Consider the following 19,696-nt stretch of genomic DNA (forward strand, 5'->3'; position numbering starts at 1 on the left):
GTGGTGCAACAGTCCTCATCTGGAGTAATTATTTTACTTCCAGTGTCAGAGTAATTTGTCTCTACTGCTGAGCAGTCAGAACTATAGCACTATTATAACATGTTGCATTGACTCATATTTCTTATTATGCTTCTAAAGCTGAAGACAGATATGTAAGCAAGAGAAAACTCAACCTGAAGTTCAGTTAAGGTTCCCTCTGTTAAATGACATGTAAACTATGGCATGTGTGTCTGTGTACACCCACAGAGAGGTGGTGCTACATAAATAATAGATAGGAATAGAACAAATTCACTTTTGTGAAAAATGGACAGCAGAAAGATGAAAACAAGGTAAGATTTTAAAGTAATTAAGGAAAAAATATCCCCTAAACCTTTCTCCCATAATCTGACCTTGGTTTCCATGGAAACAGGATCAGACACTTCAGTAGCAGGAAAAACTCTCATTTAAAGGTGCTACCTACAGAGAGGAACTACTACCCAACACTGACACACACCCCAGCATAAACACTCTGAGAGATAAAAGTGTGAGAGATAAAATACAGATCTGCTGTCAGTGGTTTGAAGCAAAATATTCAGCTTTCACGGAAAAAAGGGGAGAACAAGACCCTCTGCCCTTTAGTCACTTTGGGTTCCTTGGCTATATATATATATACACATATATATGTATGCACATACAGAAATGACACCAAAAGGACAAGGTGTGTTTCTGTAAGTAGGAGAGGCTTTAATTGCATCTGCCAAGCCCCCTTGCTGTTGAACTAGCTTTCAGAATCCGGGGAAGGCTCCTGCACAGAGGCAGGTGGTGGCTATGGAAACATCTCAGCCAGCTGCAGTAGTGAGTAACTCTGAGGTCCCACCAATGGTATGTACCACAAGTACAGGAAATCCTAGAGATGGACCATAAATAACTTGCAAAACCACAGTCTTCTTTGTTTCATTATAAAACAAGAATGAAGGGAGTCAGCATTGGCATCAGGGTTATTGACAATACAGATACACATCAAGTCTATTATAGAACCTGACATTCCAGTTTATTGTCCCTTTTGATTTTTTTAACACCCTATGTTTCTTGTTTAACAAATTGTTCTCAATATGACGTATTCACAATAAGCACATAAGCACAAACTGAAACACAATTTCCTGCTAGCTTCAGTAGAAATACATTAATCCACTCGATATTTCCCAGGACAATATTATCTCTCATGTGCAGGCTATATTTCTCTCACTCGGCTGCAAAGGGGAGAGAAAAAAATCCTTGAAAATCTGCTTGAGAAGTGTCCTGCAAGAAAGGCATAGGTAAACTGCCTGTTTCTCATGTGAAGACTTTCCTATCTATTTATCTATCTACCATCTATCTATCATTCATCTTTGTGGCAGCATGACATTTACTAAAACCCTCCCTCAACATGACAGTGAAGTCAAATAATGAAAGAAAGACAAGAAGGTAGTTAGGCTGCTGCACTCCTGACTGCTTTGAAATGCTACTGTCATCTGTTTCTAACTGCTTTGTATCACAGGGGCATTTTGCATATCAGGAAAGGAAGAATACTGTCTGTGTCTGTTGAAGACAGGCTTTTTAAAAATACCCACTTCTGTTTTTCACCTTCACATTCTCAAGGCCATCTATGCTGCCATGCCCTAAAAAGATGCAATATTAAATGCTACCAGGACTCTAGGGGTGGTTGATTACTGGCCTCTTATGATGCACAAGGCTAAAACATTAAATTATTCTTCGCTGACTTGACAGCTGTTAAAGAGAAACGCTTTCTTTCCTCCAATAGAAATAAAAAAGGAAAATGTTAGAACAAGTTTCAGTTTTAAGGACTAAGAAGAAATGTTTCCATTTTTCCTTTTCCTTTCAAGTGCTTATATTATGCAGAGTAAGCAGTAATATCTCTGCAATTAAGTGATAGAACTTGTACTTGGGATTTAGCCCCATGCAGGTGACAGTCCCTATGAATGCACTTTCCTCCTTGCCTCTGCCACTCATTTTAAGAGTATCAGATGGTTTGGAAGACGTGCTGGTGAGCTCCTAACAAATTCAGCTTGTGCTCACCTTCCAGAGCATTGTGTTGCTGGTGCACACTAGGTCAACTCTGGCAACTTGTGATCCCAGGTCTTCCCAGGGAAAGGTGTGATGGATGCCTATCCCCCAAAACTGCCATGCATTTTCTAGAGGCATTCTCAGGACATGACCCAGGAATATGCTTGCAAGAGCCAGCTCCTTGTAATTGCAGCTGTTATAATAGTGAAAACAAAGCCCAAAAACCATGCAGTAGAGCAAAGAGGAAAGAGACATAGCCAGGAAATCTTTGGGCAGAAATATTACTGAGGCAGTATGGGACTACTCATGGGAAGATTTCAAAGAAAATGATTATTCAAGGATATTTCTGGCTAAGAAGGAAAGCCTGCAAGAACATTCCTTTTTTCTTTAGCTATTAGTAATTTCTGCTTTGGGATGGGGTGGTGCATCAGCAGTGCTGAGAACAAACATGAGATACACAGCTACTGAAGGCTTTGATTTCACTTCTCCTCCCCTTTGAAAGCTGCCAGTTTCAAAGTGGGGAGACAGAGATCCTCCTGTCTTGTTGACAGCTAATTCCATCTGAAAACAAATTCTGTGATCAACCTGCCACAGGGGCTTGGTTTGAATCTGCCTTGTAGTTTGTGTGGGGGAAAGAGGATCAGTAGCTGTATGAATTTTTCGAGTCCCTCACCCCTAATTCAAGCATCCCTAATAAGTCAATCTTTGACACTTGAGAGCAATATCTGGGTTTGGTTCATGTTTAATGACACCACTCACCCTTTCCACTAAAAAGCACCTCTGTCTTCCTCACTCCTGGCAATAGGATGGAGGTTTCACAGGCACCACTATTAACAACAGGTGAGTACTTAAGTTTCTCCAGCTGATGAGCATTCCTGAATATATCTGAACAGAAACTACTTTATTCTTGAGAAGTAAGAGCCATTCAAAATAGGCTCCTTTTCACAATGAAGATAGCTTATATAGGGCAGGAGCTAAAATATTTGGATAATGGTGCATGGACAGAAGCAAACCAGAAGATCTTTTGCTGAATATATATAGAAATTTGAAAACTTGAAAGGGGTGTCTGTTATGGTATTGATTATAGAATCAGAGAATTGTTGAGGTTGGAAAAGACCTCTAAGGTCATCAAATCCAAATGTCAATTTAGCATGGCTGTTTGTCACCACTAAACCATGCCCCCAAATGCCACATCCACATTCTTTTTGAAGCTTAGCAGGGGTGGTGATTCCACCACTTCCCTTGGGTAGCCCATTCCAATGTCTAACCACTCTTTCTGTAAAGATTTTTTTCTAAAATCGAATCTAAACCTCCCCTAATGAAAACTGAGACCGTTTCCTCTCATTCTGTTACCTGGAAAAAAAAAGACCAACCTCCACCTCACTGCAACCTCGCTTTCAGGCAGTCTTAGAGAGCAAAGGGTCTTGCAGCTGTCTCTGAAGAAGGAGCTTTAGTGTCTATGTGCAACCTCTGGAATGCATAGGGGCTCTCTCATAAAGAACTGTGGGGGAAGGTTTGCAGTGAAAGTGGAAAGGGTTGAAGGGATGGACTCAGGAACGTGGTACTGAGTAGGTGCTTTTGCCTTTGAACATAGCCAGAGGTTTGAGTGGTTTGGATAAAAAATAGTTTAAAAGTTCTGAATTGGAAATGCATCCACGCTGAACTTGCAGGCTCGGCAGGCAGAGAGGATTTGTCCTTGGTTTGGGAAGGATAGCCCTTGGAGCTCCAGAGGGAAAGAGCAGAAAAACAGATGGAAGGAAATTAATTCAATAAAAATAAATTAGACCTTTTAAACAGTATTGTTTTTAATATTTATGATGCAAAGAAGATTTGCATTTTTCTTTCAGTAAAGTGTATGTCTCCATTTGACCTTCACTGCCTAACAGAATGCTTTATTTAGCCTGAATGGCAGACATTTTTCTATCTTTTCATGGACATTTCAAGAAAACCTGGATGCTGTTAATTTTTTTATTCCCATTGTAAAATGATCTTTGATGATAAGAAAATGGTAATATTTGCTCATACCACATGACTGGATCAAGGCAGCCAATGATCTGTATCTGGGTTGCTACAGTGTGATGTATTATACTTCATACAATTTGCTGCAGGCAGAAATCTTAATTAAGGCCTTTCCTAAAGAGTGACCTTCAGGGACCGCATTTTTTAAATTGGTGTAAAAATAGACAAATGCCCTAACAGCATTAGGGGAGTTGTTGAAAAAGTGTTAAATGTACATTTCCCCATCTCCTCTACACAAACAATGATTATTTTCTGCTTTTATGGAATGAGTTGTGAGGAGTTTTCACAAACAATCAGCCTTAATGTGTACAGAAGGAGATTTACACTTGACGAACAGAGCTCAGTTACTCAGCTTCTCCTCCAGTTCCAACACAAGCTGCATGTCTGATTTGAGAACAGACTCCCCTGGGCTCCATTCATCCATATTTTACCATGCTCATGGATATTCACTGTTTTGGGATCCCTCTAATTAGCTCGCCACATGTGGTGCCTTGCTCAGCTTTCATGAATAATCCCCTGTACCCAGCAAGCATTGGCATCTGGGTGGGTTTGGCTGGGAAAGGAAGGGATTGCAGACTGCTCTTAGGAAGCAAACTAACCCTACCCACAATAAAGGGCTTGTAACAGTAGGTACAGCCATGCAGGATGCAGTGAATGTGTACAAGGGTCTCCAGGCTATTTCACTATGAATTCTCAGATGAAACACCCTGATGATGCCAGACATGAATTTTCTTATTTCTCCCACACAGCCAAACTCCAAAACCTCCTGTCAGTTTGTGCTCTGTTAGCACAGGGGCTGAGATAAGCCCACCAACCTCACCTCCTGCTGCAGGTCCAAGCTCAGATTTGATCTGCAGGGGCAACAGGAGAAGGCATGCAGTGCCAGCACCCCTTCACCCTCCACAGGGCAGTGCCATGCCATGACACTCACATTCTCAGCAGTGCTGGCTCTTCTGCTGTCCCCAAACTGCTGCCTCAGCTGAATTTTCACGACTAGCTGAGGGACACCTCGCATCAATATAAGGAAAGCTGATTCCAGTTACCACAAGTTAGATAAGCCACTTAAATTTTGAAGATGAAATATGCTTTCAAAGTAACTTTTAAAAAGCTTTTGACACAAGCTATCCCCACCCTGCTCTACAATACAGCTTTCTTCATGGGCAAAGTTGAAATGGAACAGTTGCTGAAGCTTATAGAGAGCTCTTGTCAGAGACGGAGCTTTTGTCTGCTTTTTTTGACAAGCAGAAAAACTCTGGCTTTTTAAAGCTAAACCCTATTGTGAGAGGTACAAACCAGACTCCTGGCTAGACTCACACAGACTATTTCCACTTAAATAAGACTGCACTATCAGTGTACACAAGCCAAGGGACTGGCTGGACTGAGGATGATGATGTGTTTTCAGGGAATGCCAAGGTCCAGGAGGTGAGGACCAACCCAATGGCCAACCCCTGTTCCAGTCCCCATGGGGATGTGCTGGGCAGTGGTGACACTGGTGGCACCAGCCAATGGATGCATGGTGGCCCTCAGTGTGCTGCATGGTGCACTCTGGGCACCAGCTGCAGTCTGAGCAATTTGCATGAAACACTTCTAATGTCCTGCACTCACAGCTCTTACCACCACGCTTTCCATAAATAAATATTCCCCTGTAGGTCCCAGAGCCTCCAGTCTGGTGGAGGGCTCATTCCTGGGGTGGCTGGGATGCTGTGTTAGGTGGGACAAACACTAGGTGGGATTTCTCTTTTTATTCCCAGTTCTGCTACCGCTCTTCAAATGTGACCTGAGGAACATAACCTCATCTCCCTGTTATAGTTTCTCAATCTACAAAGCAGAGATAATTGTGGTTATCTGCAGGAAGCAGAAAAAGGCCTAATCCTTGCCAAAGAGCTTAAGCTTGCTCAGTTGCAATATGCAATAGATGATCATGATCATCACAGCCAATCTTGTCTCCAAAACACTGGACTCCAGAGCCTGCTAATGGCCCCAGTAAAAGCCTTGGCAGAGAAACACAGATGGCAAGGCATCCATCCTTCCCAGTGGGGTGTCCTGTGACATCCCTGACCTCTCCCACTGCAGAGGCACAAGGTGAGTGCTCCAGCATGAGTGGAGACCCTGGCAGTGCAGTGATCTCACACTGCTTTCTCCACGTGTCGAGCTGTACCCAAAACAGCTCCTCAGCTCTGCCCCAGGCTGCTTGACTGGCAGAGCCTGGAGCTAAGCAAAAAAAATAAATAATGAACCAAGGAGACAGCTCACTCGCAGCCTCACACGTCGTGGAGGAGATAACAGGCCAATGCCTATAATGATCTGCACTGAATCATTTGCCACGCTGGTATCAGGAGCTCTCAGCTTCACTCAAGGGCTCTCTCATCCAGACTGCATCCGAGATGACAGTGTTAATACATCAACACGGCTGTAATGAAATCTGTCAGTGTTGCCCCTGCACCAAACACTACTTGAAAAAGCAGATGTGTAGCTCAGATTCAGTTTATTACTGTCTGAGCCTTCCTCTCTTACAAAATCAAATGGTGATTAAGAGGGAAAAAAAATCCCTGTCTATGGAAAGTTGTAGTGGCTACTGCATGCAGCTTGGGGCAAAGCAGAAATACTGCATACAGCTTGTTTTTGTTTTTGTTATTATCATTATTATCATTATTGTTATTATCATAATAAAACTTCATAAAGCCCCCCTAAATATTTCAAGGTCTTTAAAAGAAACCTCATAAATCAAGACAGCTGGACTTTTCTGCTATTACACTCACTATTTGGACAGTCACAGATCACAGAAGTCACAGATCACAGAATATTCTGAGTTGAAAGGGACCCTCAAGGATCATCAAATCAAAAGCAAATACTGAAGTAAATAGCCCATAGAGGGATTGAACCCACAACCTTGGTGTTATTAGCACCACGCTCTAACCAGTTTTGCAAGCCTCAGGGTCAGTGTGGTTCCCCTTGGAAAACAAAGCCACTGATTAAGCAGTGTGCTGTGGCTCACAGCTATGCCTGTTTTATCATTTGCCCAGTGCAAGTCACCTTAGGAAATATTTTTGTAAGTGTGTAGTACCTTTCAGAACATAAATCTACTGACTGATGATAAAAAATAGGCTTATGTGTGCTTAATGCATATCTAAAAATGAGACAAAGTCTCCTAGAAAATTGTGACATTTCAAAAATTATTTAACTCATCTGAGCTTGCTGTTCTGTCTTTACTGTTACTGGACAGAAAGAGGGCATAAGTATAAATGCAATGCATCTGTGTTCCCTGAGATTGTTCTTTGCATCCTCTCCTGAATGAGAAAGAATCATCATAGGCACTAGAAGTGCCAGATTCTTCTCATTGACTCTAGACAGCTCCAGTGGTGAAGTCTGCACTGCAGAAATCTAGTATTAAGTTAAATGCAGTCACACACTTTGTGTCCTGCTGTGCAACAAAGATAAAACACTTCTCATCTTCTCAGCATCCCTTCTTCTCTGCTTAGGCCTGTCCAGCCCTGTAAGTTTGCACCATGTGTGCTCCATTCCTGTTTCAGGTTCTCCAGGCTGCAACACTCAAAAGCAGCATGAACAAGTCCTGTCAGACAGTAAGGACAAGGCATTTTGCCATCCCAACCTACTCTCGATCACTGTTTCTGTGGAAGAGGCAAAATTTCAAGCAAAAGAAATTCTCTTTTCCTTTCTCCTGTCCTTACAAGGCAAAACAAAGTCTCCAGCAGCTCCTCTGTGCTGCTGAATGTGGAGAAAAGCATCTTGGTGGCACATCTGCCTGTCCTCTGCACTGTGTGAAGAAAGGCTTGCTCTCCATCCTGAAGGAGAGGGATGAGCAGAAAGATAAAAGAGATTTTCTTCTCATACCTCATGTATTCTGGTAATTACAGCAAGTCAAATGGATGCAAGTAGAGGGTTATTTTGGTAATTGCCTATCTCTAAGGTATAAAACAGTATATTATGTACCATCTACAAATTAGGACTCAAAAGCAAAAACATGTGTTTAATTTTGATTTTAATTGCCTTTTTACTTCAAACATCTCTTTTTCTCCCTGGTGCAAACAGACCTAAAGAATCTTGCAGAGATCAACAAAATCTTTCACAAATGCCAGGCATTTCTCTCGTGGTGGTGTTTGGCCCTGTGAGCATTTAATCTGCTAACTTTGACAGAAAAAGCAGTCTAATTTCTACAGCCTGCTTATTTTCAAAACAACAAATATTTACTGCATACTGCATTCTAAAGGATCCAATTATTAGTGTACCTCTGTTTGATTATCAATGACACAGTAATAATACGAGCAGCTGCTGAATTGTAAGTGAAAATAACCCTTTGTTCTCATTTTTCTTATCTGTAGACTATAACAGCACTCATGGGGACAATAACCTATGAAATAGATTAAAAGCCTGTTAAATGCTATTTTCAGCTTGGCAAATCACCAAACCCTAGCTTACCCTTAAGCTCTGTTTCCTTTTAAATATTCCTTTTAGTATAACCATGTGACAGCAGTAATGTGCTGTTTCACAGTGATTAAGTAACTGCACAAACAAGAGGTTTTAGGTTTATAAACAGAGTGGAGCTGGTCTCACAGGTGAACAGGACTGTGCTGCCCCAAAGACACTAAGGCTTCTGGTAGAGGCTGTAGTGATTTTCCACCTGGAAAAATCTGGTCTAGTGACTTTAAACTAAACAGGAGGACATTGCTGGTTTTCCATTTCTGGTAAGTGCTGAACCCTCTTTTTTGACTCCAACTCCCATTTACAACACTAGATTCTGATTAGCAGGCAAATAATTCATATTTGTTTACTGAATAATTCTGAGGAAGTCTGAAATGCTATGAGTCTGAGGGAGGTTACCAGTGGGAATGGTGTAGACCAGGCTCTTCCTTGGTGTGCCAATCTACCTCTGATAGTAGACTTGGGTCTACTTTATCTGTCTGAACAGAGGAACAGGAGAAAAGAGGGAAAAAAACCCAAATCAGAAGAAATAAAGGAACCCAAAATGACAAAGAGCTTCCAATACTGTTTTTTGTAGAAAACAGAGAGGGAAGGCAGATAGGAACACAGTTCTAGGGTAAAATGGGACCAGGAGCTTTAGTACCAGTGGGGGAAGATGGAACCAGAAGGCTGGCACTGCTCTGCTGGAAGCAGTTGCCATCACAGGGTAGCCTGTGCTTCTATTCAGACATGGGACAACTTTGTCAAGTGCAGCACAGCAGGGTTTGTGTCTTCTGCCTTCTGCACTCATTTATCATACTTGGTGTTGATCAGAACCTCCCCCTTGGAGCTCAGAAGCTCTTCCTGTAGAAAGCTTGGTTGGAACTGTAACCTTTAACCCTTGTTGCACCTTTCTGCATCAAAACAAGCCTGTAGATAAAATTCCAACTATTTCTGAATTCAGCTGATGGGAGAAAACAAAAATTATCCCAGCTCCTACCACCTTCTAAATAGTTAGAAATAAAACTAAAATATGTGTTTGTGTTTATGGACATATCTTGGATGTTTCTTTTAAAATTTAAATTGGAAATTATCATCTGAATTCCATATAAAGAAGGAAAAGCCTTTCCTATTTTTGATGTATAAAGTTTCATCAACCTCTCACTGCAGGGACAATAAGAGCACATGAAATTTTAAGCTGTAAGAAAGAACATTCCTCTATTTGAATTTCAGCCTGCTAAAGGCACAGAGACCTCTCACACCTGAACATTTCAAGAAACAGGAATGTACCCAAGACTAAGAAACTTTTCTGTTTATCCAGGCAAAAGTCTGCTGCCTTGAGAAAACCAAAATGTGGGAAGAGGACCAAGATCTAAGAGCCTTTAAGACACTTTGTCCTCCTCAGCAGCAACCCACCTCGCAGTTCCTCAGCCCCAAGTCATTCCTGGGGGTGGTTACTCCGGATCCTGAGCTGGAACAGCATCTCCTTGCTTTTAGAACTAGGCCATTATGTTCTTTAACTGAACACATAGAAAGCATTATTCTTCAAATCTCTTTGTATTCTATGCATGCTGCTGAACTGTGATACTCCCCCACAGACTTTTTTCTCCCTTCCTTTTATCTCTATATTCATATTCAATGTGATATGAATTTTAGCATGGCACTGGATGTCATGCTCAAATACTCTTTCGGTGTCACCAGTATCACAATACAGGGAAAAAAAAAATCCTTCATGCCTATATATCATTTGTATTGCTACTGGAAGACATGAGGGGATGACAGGTATTTTAGCATTTATCTAATTTCCTTCTCTAATGTCAATGTACATAAGACAGATCTGCAGTAGGAAAGGAAGGAGTCAGTCCTGCAGTCTCATGGAGGCCCTGGACTGGACAGGATGCTTAAGGCTGGAATTTCAAAGAAGTCTTTGAAGGTCAAACTGCAAAACTCCATTGTAGCTTTAAAGTGGATGGTGCCTTAAGGCCCCAACTGGAATATTTCTGCATGTGACATTTTAATGCACATCTTCGGGTTTTTGCTCATTTTCCCAAATCCTAGAATTTCACTTTGAGCTGTGGGTTGAAATGAACTGGAAATATAAAGTGAAACTCAAATGAAAGCTCTAACTTTTACCTACTTTCAGGAGAAAACTTCAAATCCCTCTAGACTCTTCTGTGAAGACTGTTTTTGAAGCAAAAGCTTAGTTCTCTCTCTCTGGTGTATGCTATTATCTTCATGCCTTAATTTCACCCACTATTCTATAAGGAAGAACATGTCTCTATACATTCAGATGATCTGGTTAGGGAGACAGTGTTTGCAGTTAAAGCAACAATACCACAACTCTGAAAATGAATCTTATTTTAAGTATATTCCTATTACTTTGAGAGTAAGTGGAGGAGAATCTTTGATTTTTCTGTGATTTTTGATACCAGGACCCTGGATTCGTAACCACAAGAGTGCTGGGAAGTCACTGATGATTGCTGAATACACCAAGGTTCTGCAAAGGAGTCAGGAAAAACACACGAAGGTTCATCATAAGTGATAACCTGGGTACTGGTACAGGAACATAAGGCATATCAGCTGTATTCTGAGCATGACTTCTGCTTTTCTGATTCACTATAATTTTTTATTCAGAGCCTCGTGAGATTTTTCTAGAAAAAAATGGAAGGAACCTTAACTCTGAACTCTAGCTATTGTATAATCACAGAGCAGGAGGGATGGACCATGAGAGGTCACCTAGTGCATTTCTCTGCCACCTACTATTCCAGAGTAAATTGTATTTTTCTCAAATTATTTTTAAAAGACTGATATAAAAAGCCAGAGCACATTGCCTGTGTAGGATTTTCTCATAATGCCACAGAGATCATAACAGCATTTCTGGTACCTGCGTGATGCTGATGGCTGGAATGTGAACATTGTAGTCAAACTGTGAACATTTATAATTTGATCCAAAACAGTGGGTTGTCTAGCCACTCATACTTAAAAATATAAACCAGCAAGGAAACCCCAGCCCCAGATAATTTGGATCAGTTTGCAGTTTCCTTTCCTGTGGAAAGATAAGCTTTCCTTGCCTGAAACGGGACAGATGGAGCCCTATGGGTTGCCACTCCACAGTGCCTCAGAGCACAGCTCTCTGTACTGTAGCTGTTGTTAGAGCAGCATATGCTCGGGAGATGCAAGCTGGTTTCCCTGAATTTAGCACTCTAACACTGCATGCTGGGCATCCACGATTCATTGCTTGCCTCTCAAGCTTCTCCATGTTTCCTTTTTTTTTCTCCTTTAAAGTGAACTTTTGTTTACCAGAGATAGAAAAACACAAATTTGTGTGTACAGATAGATGTGTTCCTACGCTTTGTAGATTCTGTAGTATGTGTAGTTGTGTGGAAGATTTTACAGGTGATGTTCTCAATTTCAAGTCCCCACAAAAACAAATGGAGTCACAGTTATTAGGGTGTGATAGCAGTGTTGGAAATCCACAATCATCAGAGAGGCCACTGCAACACCAGAGAGCACCCACATTCTCCTGCTCATTACTGTGAGAACAAGAGCAGATCTCTGATAGCTGCTTGACCAGGAGGATAGTTCTAGCTCCCAGAGGTAGAGGCAGTGTCCTAACCTTGGGTGTCCAGTGTCACTGTGGGCACTGAAGTATCTCCTGCCTTATTCCCAGCATAATCCCATGCAGATGAATTAAACTCAATTGGCTCAACTCACCAGTCAATATACTCAAACCAGAGTTGGGAATGATTTGTCTCCTCTCAAAGTCAGTTAAAGTAGACAGGATGAATTCTGCACGAAAAGTGTCTATTCCTTTTCACTGACCACAGAGGGAACTGTGGGTGAGCTGCCACCCAAAACTAAGAGGACATTATCTCAGCTCTCAAGATTGCTGGGGTGGATATTTGAAGTTAGGTGACACATTCAGTGGCCATTGCTATGCAATTGCACATGGATAACAGCCCAGATTTCTCCTGGCTACCCAGAGTGATTTTTACCCAATATTATCTCAAAGCAGCTTGGAGTGACCACTGAGACCTACCTTCATTAACTGTGACCAGAACAAGCATTTCTGAAATGTCCCCCAGGACTTACAGTGCTGGCTTTAGTACAAGTGACACTTTCTAACACATCTCCTGAGAAAATCTGGTCTAGAAAGAAATATTCCAGTGTCTCAGCCAGTCTGAGCAATAAAATGCTGAAATACTGTACTCCCCTGCACCCACGAGTCTCCCCAGTGCTAACTTCTGACAGTGTGACAGCAAAGTTAAGGCCCAGCACCTTTAGCTGACAGATGACCTTTAGCTGACTAAAGCTCTGGTACGTTTATTCCTGAGCCCCAGAAAACAAACCCGGGCTTATAAAGATTTGCAAAGGCCATGAACATACTGTTCCTGTAGGTTTTTTTTGAGCAGGGTTTTTTTTGCTCACAAATGATAGCAAAAGCTATTCTGGTAATACCCTGTGAAAAGCAGGGCATTAAATTGGTGTCATTTTAGTGGATTAGTACTGTCACATCAGCTGCCACAGCTTTCTGCCTATGTCATCAACTGTGCTGCTGCCATTCTCTGCCCCCATCACACTGCAGACTTCACAGTAAAAGATGGAGTCAAAGGCAAGACATGTTCTAAGTAGACCTGGATGAATAAAGAGGGAAATTCTATTATTAGAACTACAAAAAGGTGGGCTGATCTGCTAAACTCATGGGGTTTGGGTGGTATCAATGCTACTGAGTGTTAGAACATTTTTTCTTAAATGCTTTTATTTGCATGGAAACAAAGTGGATTCTGTATCCCCTGGTTTCTAAATATGAGACTAATTTAGCTTTCTTGAAACCACAAGAAGGACAAGTGTGATGAACTGTCTAATGCTTTCTAGGTGGGAGAATGTGAAGCATTTTCTATGGCATAAATGACGAGTATCTTCTAAGCTGTGTCCTGTATCCTACCAGGGGACTCGTTGTGCAGCCTTGGGCATGTTTTTATGCGTCAATTGTCAAAATGTGAATGACTCATGAGGGAGTTTCAGGTCCTCAGAAGGGCTAATTATCCAAGTGAAATTCCTCCAATGTGTTTTGACTCTCCTAGTATCAGCAAAAGAGCCTTTCTTATGTATCTTTTAAAATCCCAGAGTACTGGGAATAAATAAATGCAAAGTATTATTTCTATAGCATGATAAAATTCAGGGCAATTATATGTAAGAAGGAGATATGATCTCTAGCCATATTTATGATACCTTAAAATAAGAAAAAAAAATTGGACTTCAATTTTGAGCAAAATATATAATCTATAACCTAAAGGGAGCAGGAATTCTTCTTGGGCTAGAAAGGAAATTTCTCTTGCAGACTTGAATGCAAGCCTTTCAGCTGTGAACTGGAATAGAGAGCTGGCTCTTACCAGAACAGTCTTTAGGAGAGGTGGGAGAAGAATGGAGGTGGGAATAACTCATTTCACATGGGGCTTGGAAACTTGTTGAAATGACAACTCTTTCTACATGAGTATTTTTCAAGCAAACTGTTATGATATGAAAACAAGAGCCTGGCTGGAACACTGCCATTTATTTTGATGAAGATTTTATTTTAGATACAACTTACACTTCTCAGGAACTTTCTTGACTACGTTTCAGGACAAACTGATAAAAGAGAGAGAATTTTTGACAGGATGAGAAGAAATGTCCTCAAGTTGTGCCAGGGGAGGTTTAGATTAGATATTAGGAAAAATTTCTTCATAGGAATGTTTTTCAAGCATTGAAACATATTGTCCAGGTAAGTGGTGGACCCATGATCCCTAGAATTATTGAAAAATTGTGTGGGGATGGCACTTGCAGATATGATTTAATGGTGAACATGGTGGTGGTGCTGCACCACATTGGATTTGATCATCTTAAAGGTCATTTCCAACCTTAATAAATCTGTGATCCCATGATTGCATTTTGACATCCCAGCCTTGAGGCCAGGAGAGTGGAAGCTCTTGGCTTCCAGACCATTGAAACAAACCAGTTTCCAGGAAAGCCCAGCAGAGACCTGTAGTGCTGGGAAAGGTGGATGGCAAATGGGTTCAGAAGCTCTCCTCATTCTGGTTCAGCCACTCAGTACTGTCATACCAGTACTCCTCAACCTAATGGCACAAAATTGAAGAACTGGTATTCTTCATTAATCATGATGTTCACTCTGTCTTACTGAGAATGATAATTGCTACCTCATGGAACTTAAATTAGGACCCCAATTTGGCTTAATCAACTGAATTTTTAACATTTAAATCAGACTTATTTTTCATGAATCTTCAAAAGCAATCCTCATTCCCTTTCACTCAAACCTCTGTTCCTATGTTTTAGAATTTTTTTGCTGCTCACAATTCCCAGAGGACAAGTCTGGATGTTTTAATTCCCTGCTGAGCCCAGCCCACACGACTCCATTTGTTATTACCCTATGCAGTCCATCTGAGACACAAGATTAAGTGACTTGCCACAGTCCCAGCTAAATGCATATTTAGAGAAGTGTTCAATTTGTTTCACAGTCAAAAATTCCATGGCATGCAAAGGCCCTCAAAATGATTTTGAATTTGGATATGTAACCCCCTTGTGTTGGTCTCCTCTTAGTATTTAATTTTTTTTCTTATTTCTCATAAACCCTAAACATAACAGCCACTTTCAGTTAAATAGAGGAAATAACTTACTGTAATTTCTGGTCATTTTTTGCTGAGGTATGGGGTGAGGAAAGAATTTAGGATTTGATTTATTGAGTTACATTAAGCCATAAACTGCTTTGCCCTTATCTTGTCTCCCGTTGCTTTCTTCTGATTGAAGAAGTCCTATCAAAATGATCAATTTACTTTCCAGTTCTGATGCAATTTTGTGTATGTTTTTGTTTCTAACCAGAAAGGCATTCAGCACTAGGAAGTTCTTGCCACACAGACCTAGGCACATTGACCTCTGTCTTGCAGACAATGTGATGAATTCAGAGAAATCTGCAGGACAAAGATGGATATTCATCTCCTATGCCTGAAACTGTAGCCAGTCATGGATCTGTTCCAGTACCTGAACACAGCAAGGCCAATATTATTGTCAGACAGGCAGTTAATGAAGCTCTTGAATGCATTGTGAAAATTGTCTTTGGTAATGACACTTGTCTGAGCCAACAACCTCTTCAAGTGCAAATGATGAAATGCTTTTCACAGCACAACACTGTGCTGCAGTAATAAACTGTTAAGGCAAAAGCCTCATGACAGTCTTTGGGAAACTTGTATTTAAAAATGCTTTTATGTCTTATGTTTTCTGTATTTTCTAATTCTCTTTATTTAGATTTATGAACCAAATTCTCCACTAGACAGACACTGTTACACAGGGTTTCACCTCTTGAGCTTTAAGACTGCTAATATTAGAAGGCAGCAGATTCTCCTATGTTCTCCTAAATCACTTATTTTTTTCCCCACAGGAAGAACTTTGGCTTTGTGTACCTGTTTTTCAATAATATTCCATTTTCTTCTCTCATTTCCTTCCAGATTGTGAGTTTTGGAAGCCACATCTTGAAACAAACACTTTATTATGGTTCTATACTGTATTCTAGATGTTGTTGGGAGCATCACTTATTTGATGCTCAGCCTTAACTTGGGTTCAAGGTCCATTTAGAAGGTCCTGTCATCTTTGTTGAACACTATTCTGGTGTCTGTCAGTTGTTGTTGCACAGAACTTCTTGCCATAGATGATTATTGCCACAGGTAATCAGGACAGAGAGAAATGGGGTCAAGGAAAGAGTCAAGATCCAGACAGCAGAAAGCCACGAAAAGAAAGATCTTAATAATAAAACACTGTACTGAACAAGAAGACAAGGGTGATCAGCTCTTATAAATCTGTGCTGCTGATGTGACAGGTCACCATGTGTTGAACCATCTGGATTCTCTTCATCTTGTTCTCCACCAACCCCTCTTACAGTAATGTTCAGTAATTTAGTGCAAAGGTGACAAACAGGGGGTTGGTTGATCTTTCTGCCTCCTGGCAGAAAAAGATGCAGTCTCTGGATTAGCCAGAACAAGGCATTTCTACCTTAGGCATGTCTTGAGCACTCAGAGGCAGCAAAGTACATAGGACCTGGCTGAGATGGCAAAACCATAGCCCCTTACATCAAGGAAAATTCTTGTCTTAATCAGTCCTTTAAAGATTTTCTTCTCACCTGCATCTATACGGTTCATATTTAATGTCTTATTTATTTCAGCCAAGCAACGATTCAGCTGGATCTTAATTATGCTGGCTGGTTAATGGGAGAAGGACAGAAATGGGACTGGGAGAGCACAAAGGATTTGGGTTGTGTTCAGAGGCACTGTGACACACTCCAGGTGATGTTTGACTTACGTATTTAAGTGGGAGATGAGCTGAGGGCTAAAAGTGGTTCAGAAATGCATAAATTTGGTTTTCCTTCCTTTTACAGAAAATGCAGATGGGAGTGAGTGAGAGCACGGCAGTTTCTGAACAAGTAGCACACCAGCCCATTGTTTGAGAGGTGAGTTATTGAAATAGAAAGAATGCAATTTGAACTGTCATATATGCAAAACTAAATTTACCATTTTCATCCAAATAATAAATGAAGAAACTGGAGAAAGAAGTAGAAATACAGAAGCTGGAATGAGTGGCTAAAAAATACTTTTAAGTGAGAAAAACTGCAACAAATCAGAAAGACTCAAGATGATGCAACTGCAAGAAACAATGTGTGTCACCAAGGCTTGGGATTTTGAAGAGCATGAACACAAAGAATATGTCCCAAAGATCACACCTGAAAATCCCAACAGTGACTGCTACAGAAAGATTGCCCAGTGTGGTCTCATGGCACTAGAAGAGGGATTCTTCCTGGGCCTTGCTATGATCTTGGGAGAGTCTCTTCCTTAACTGCTCCCCTTCTATTCTCAGTCTTCTTGTCACTCTAACCTACTGCAAACACTTCTGGGAGAAATGTTCCTGTATGGAACCCAGCACACCTGCAGTCTCAGCTGTGACCTTCGGCTCTCTTACATAGGGCTGGCAACACTGCTGGTACAAGGGAGTTCAGGCTGCGAGCAGAAAAGATTTTTCCTCGAAAAGCTGAGCAGGATTTGATAATTGCATCCCCTTACATACATTTCCTGCTTGTCATGCATTAGCCCATCAGTATGCTTCTGTGACTAGCAGTAACTGTGCATTGAAGGGAAATGCCACTTTCCAGAGAGAATGATCAATCTCTTTGACTTTGCCTGTAAACATGTTTCATCAGGGGGTCACTAATATGCTTTTATTGCCTCACTGTCAGAGATGATGCCATTACCAAGCCTGATAAAGTATTCTGTAGAGGGTTCCTTTTAATTTTATTTTTTATGTGATCATGAGAGACAGTAACCAATAAATTTAGTTCAATGCTTTCTCACTATTAACTAATTCTGAGCAAATCCATTGGGGCAGACTGGATACAAACACTTGAAAGAATTTTTATAGGATATTGAAAATGATATTCACCGTGGGACAGAGGTTTAAGTACTGAGCTGCTAGTGTTTTCTTTACCATTAAAGCTACAACACTGTTAAATGTCATTTAGTCAAAACACTGTATTCAGAAGGATTTGTAGCACAAGATGACTATTTGCTTTTAATAAACTTGTCGCATCAGGGCGGTCACGTTAGCTTATTTCTGGGGGAAAGGGAGTTTAGAAAAGATGGTACTTCTTCCCTCAGTTTCTTTCTTAGGGTCCAAACCAGCTCCCACCAAAGGCAATGAGATTTTTGCTGTTGCCTACAGGAGGAATAGTCCCATGATCTCTCAGGGCTTTGATGTGTTCAAATCCAAATTATAATACAGGTTTGGTTTGTTTTTGTCAGAGAAAGGGAGGAAAAAAGAAAAATCAACCTAAAACCCAATCAAATCAACCCCCCCCCCCCCCCACCAGCTCTAGCAGAAACAAAACAAATGAAGAAACTGAAAAAAAGGTTTTTCTCATGGAGGTTTTTTTTCCCCCGGCTGCTTTCATATCCTATATAGCACCCTAAAAACTGGAACACAGGATGTGAAACCATGGAAACAGCTGGATGCTACAGGATTTTTGAACTACTTTTGTCAAGGTTTAGACTTTGGGGATTTTTTTTTTCTTAAAGTTTAATTGATTTTTTTCCCCCTACTGAAATCTATAATATGTTGAGCTTGTTAAACTATGTTAGAGGTCACAGACTAAATTTAATTGGTAATATTTCTTTTGAGCCTAATTTAAAGGTTGATTTGGCTTTATGGACAGACTCTTAGTTGTAGTAAATCAGTTCATCTGTAATAGGACTCTGTTTGCATCAGTAGAAAATATGATTACTGGAGACTCAAATCCCATGCAAAATCTCAGGAAGAACATTAAAAAAGAAGAGGACGTTCCTTTTTTGAAAGACTGTTTTAATCAAACTTTATGTAATGTTAAAATATTTTGAAAGAGGTTAAAATGCATCTATAATTCTATTTTCATATAACCCAAGAAGGTAGAGTTGTCTTGAAGATACAGTTATATCTGGTTATATCTGTATATATCTGGTTATGGGGACTAACAGGAAGCAAGGGGTTTATTGGCAAGTGCAGTTTCAGTAAAATGTATTCAGAAACTACAGTCTCTGTGCAAATGTGAAGGTGCATAGTGAAACCTGACAGAAAAATGACTGAAATCCATCAACACTCGTTTTAGATCAGGTTGGTTGAGGTTGTTTCTCCTGAACCCAGATGTTCTGGAAGGAAGCACTAGGAAACCAGATAAAACACTATAACAAATGCTAGTTCATCAGCTTTTCTAATTTTTAATTTAGAAATTGCTTTTTTTTCCCCCAAGCAACTCAGTAGATGCAAAAGGTACTGATAAGCTTTTGACTGAAAGAAATGAGACTCCGAATCTTTAGGGATTCTCTCCTCACCAGTAAATGTGCAAGGTATTGGAAAACTCCATGGAGGAAAAGTAAAAATCATTCATTAGTACCCAGTATTGACAAAAACTGTAATCTCAGTGGAGTGAAATATATCACAGCCTCAAACTGAGTACAGTGGGTGAAATAAGGGAGCCTGTGCAGCTCTGAGATCTATGATCTGTGCATGAGCACCACATCTTCAATCTACTCCAGCATTTACATGGATCCTAAACAGTGGTGCTATAAATCTTTCACTGGTGATACAGCACTTACGTCCATTTTTCCTTATTTCTATTAACTGAAAAAGTCATTTCTGTATACATCATGCT

At 40.6% G+C, this 19,696-nt stretch overlaps 1 protein-coding gene and 1 long non-coding RNA gene across 3 annotated transcripts in view; one reads left to right on the forward strand and one right to left on the reverse strand.

The window, feature by feature from the left end:
• ADARB2 (adenosine deaminase RNA specific B2 (inactive)) overlaps positions 1 to 19,696 on the reverse strand; it is a 302,737-nt gene that overhangs the window by 154,230 nt on the left and 128,811 nt on the right. The window lies entirely within an intron of this gene.
• Positions 13,072 to 18,421, forward strand: LOC148225073 (uncharacterized). The gene is made up of 4 exons (XR_015798841.1): positions 13,072 to 13,160; positions 16,688 to 16,808; positions 16,901 to 16,972; positions 17,060 to 18,421. It is a non-coding gene; the product is annotated as an uncharacterized LOC148225073 (long non-coding RNA).

The sequence above is a fragment of the Sturnus vulgaris genome, chromosome 1 (assembly GCF_052056855.1).
Source record: "Sturnus vulgaris isolate bStuVul1 chromosome 1, bStuVul1.hap1, whole genome shotgun sequence".
Lineage (NCBI taxonomy): Eukaryota > Metazoa > Chordata > Aves > Passeriformes > Sturnidae > Sturnus > Sturnus vulgaris.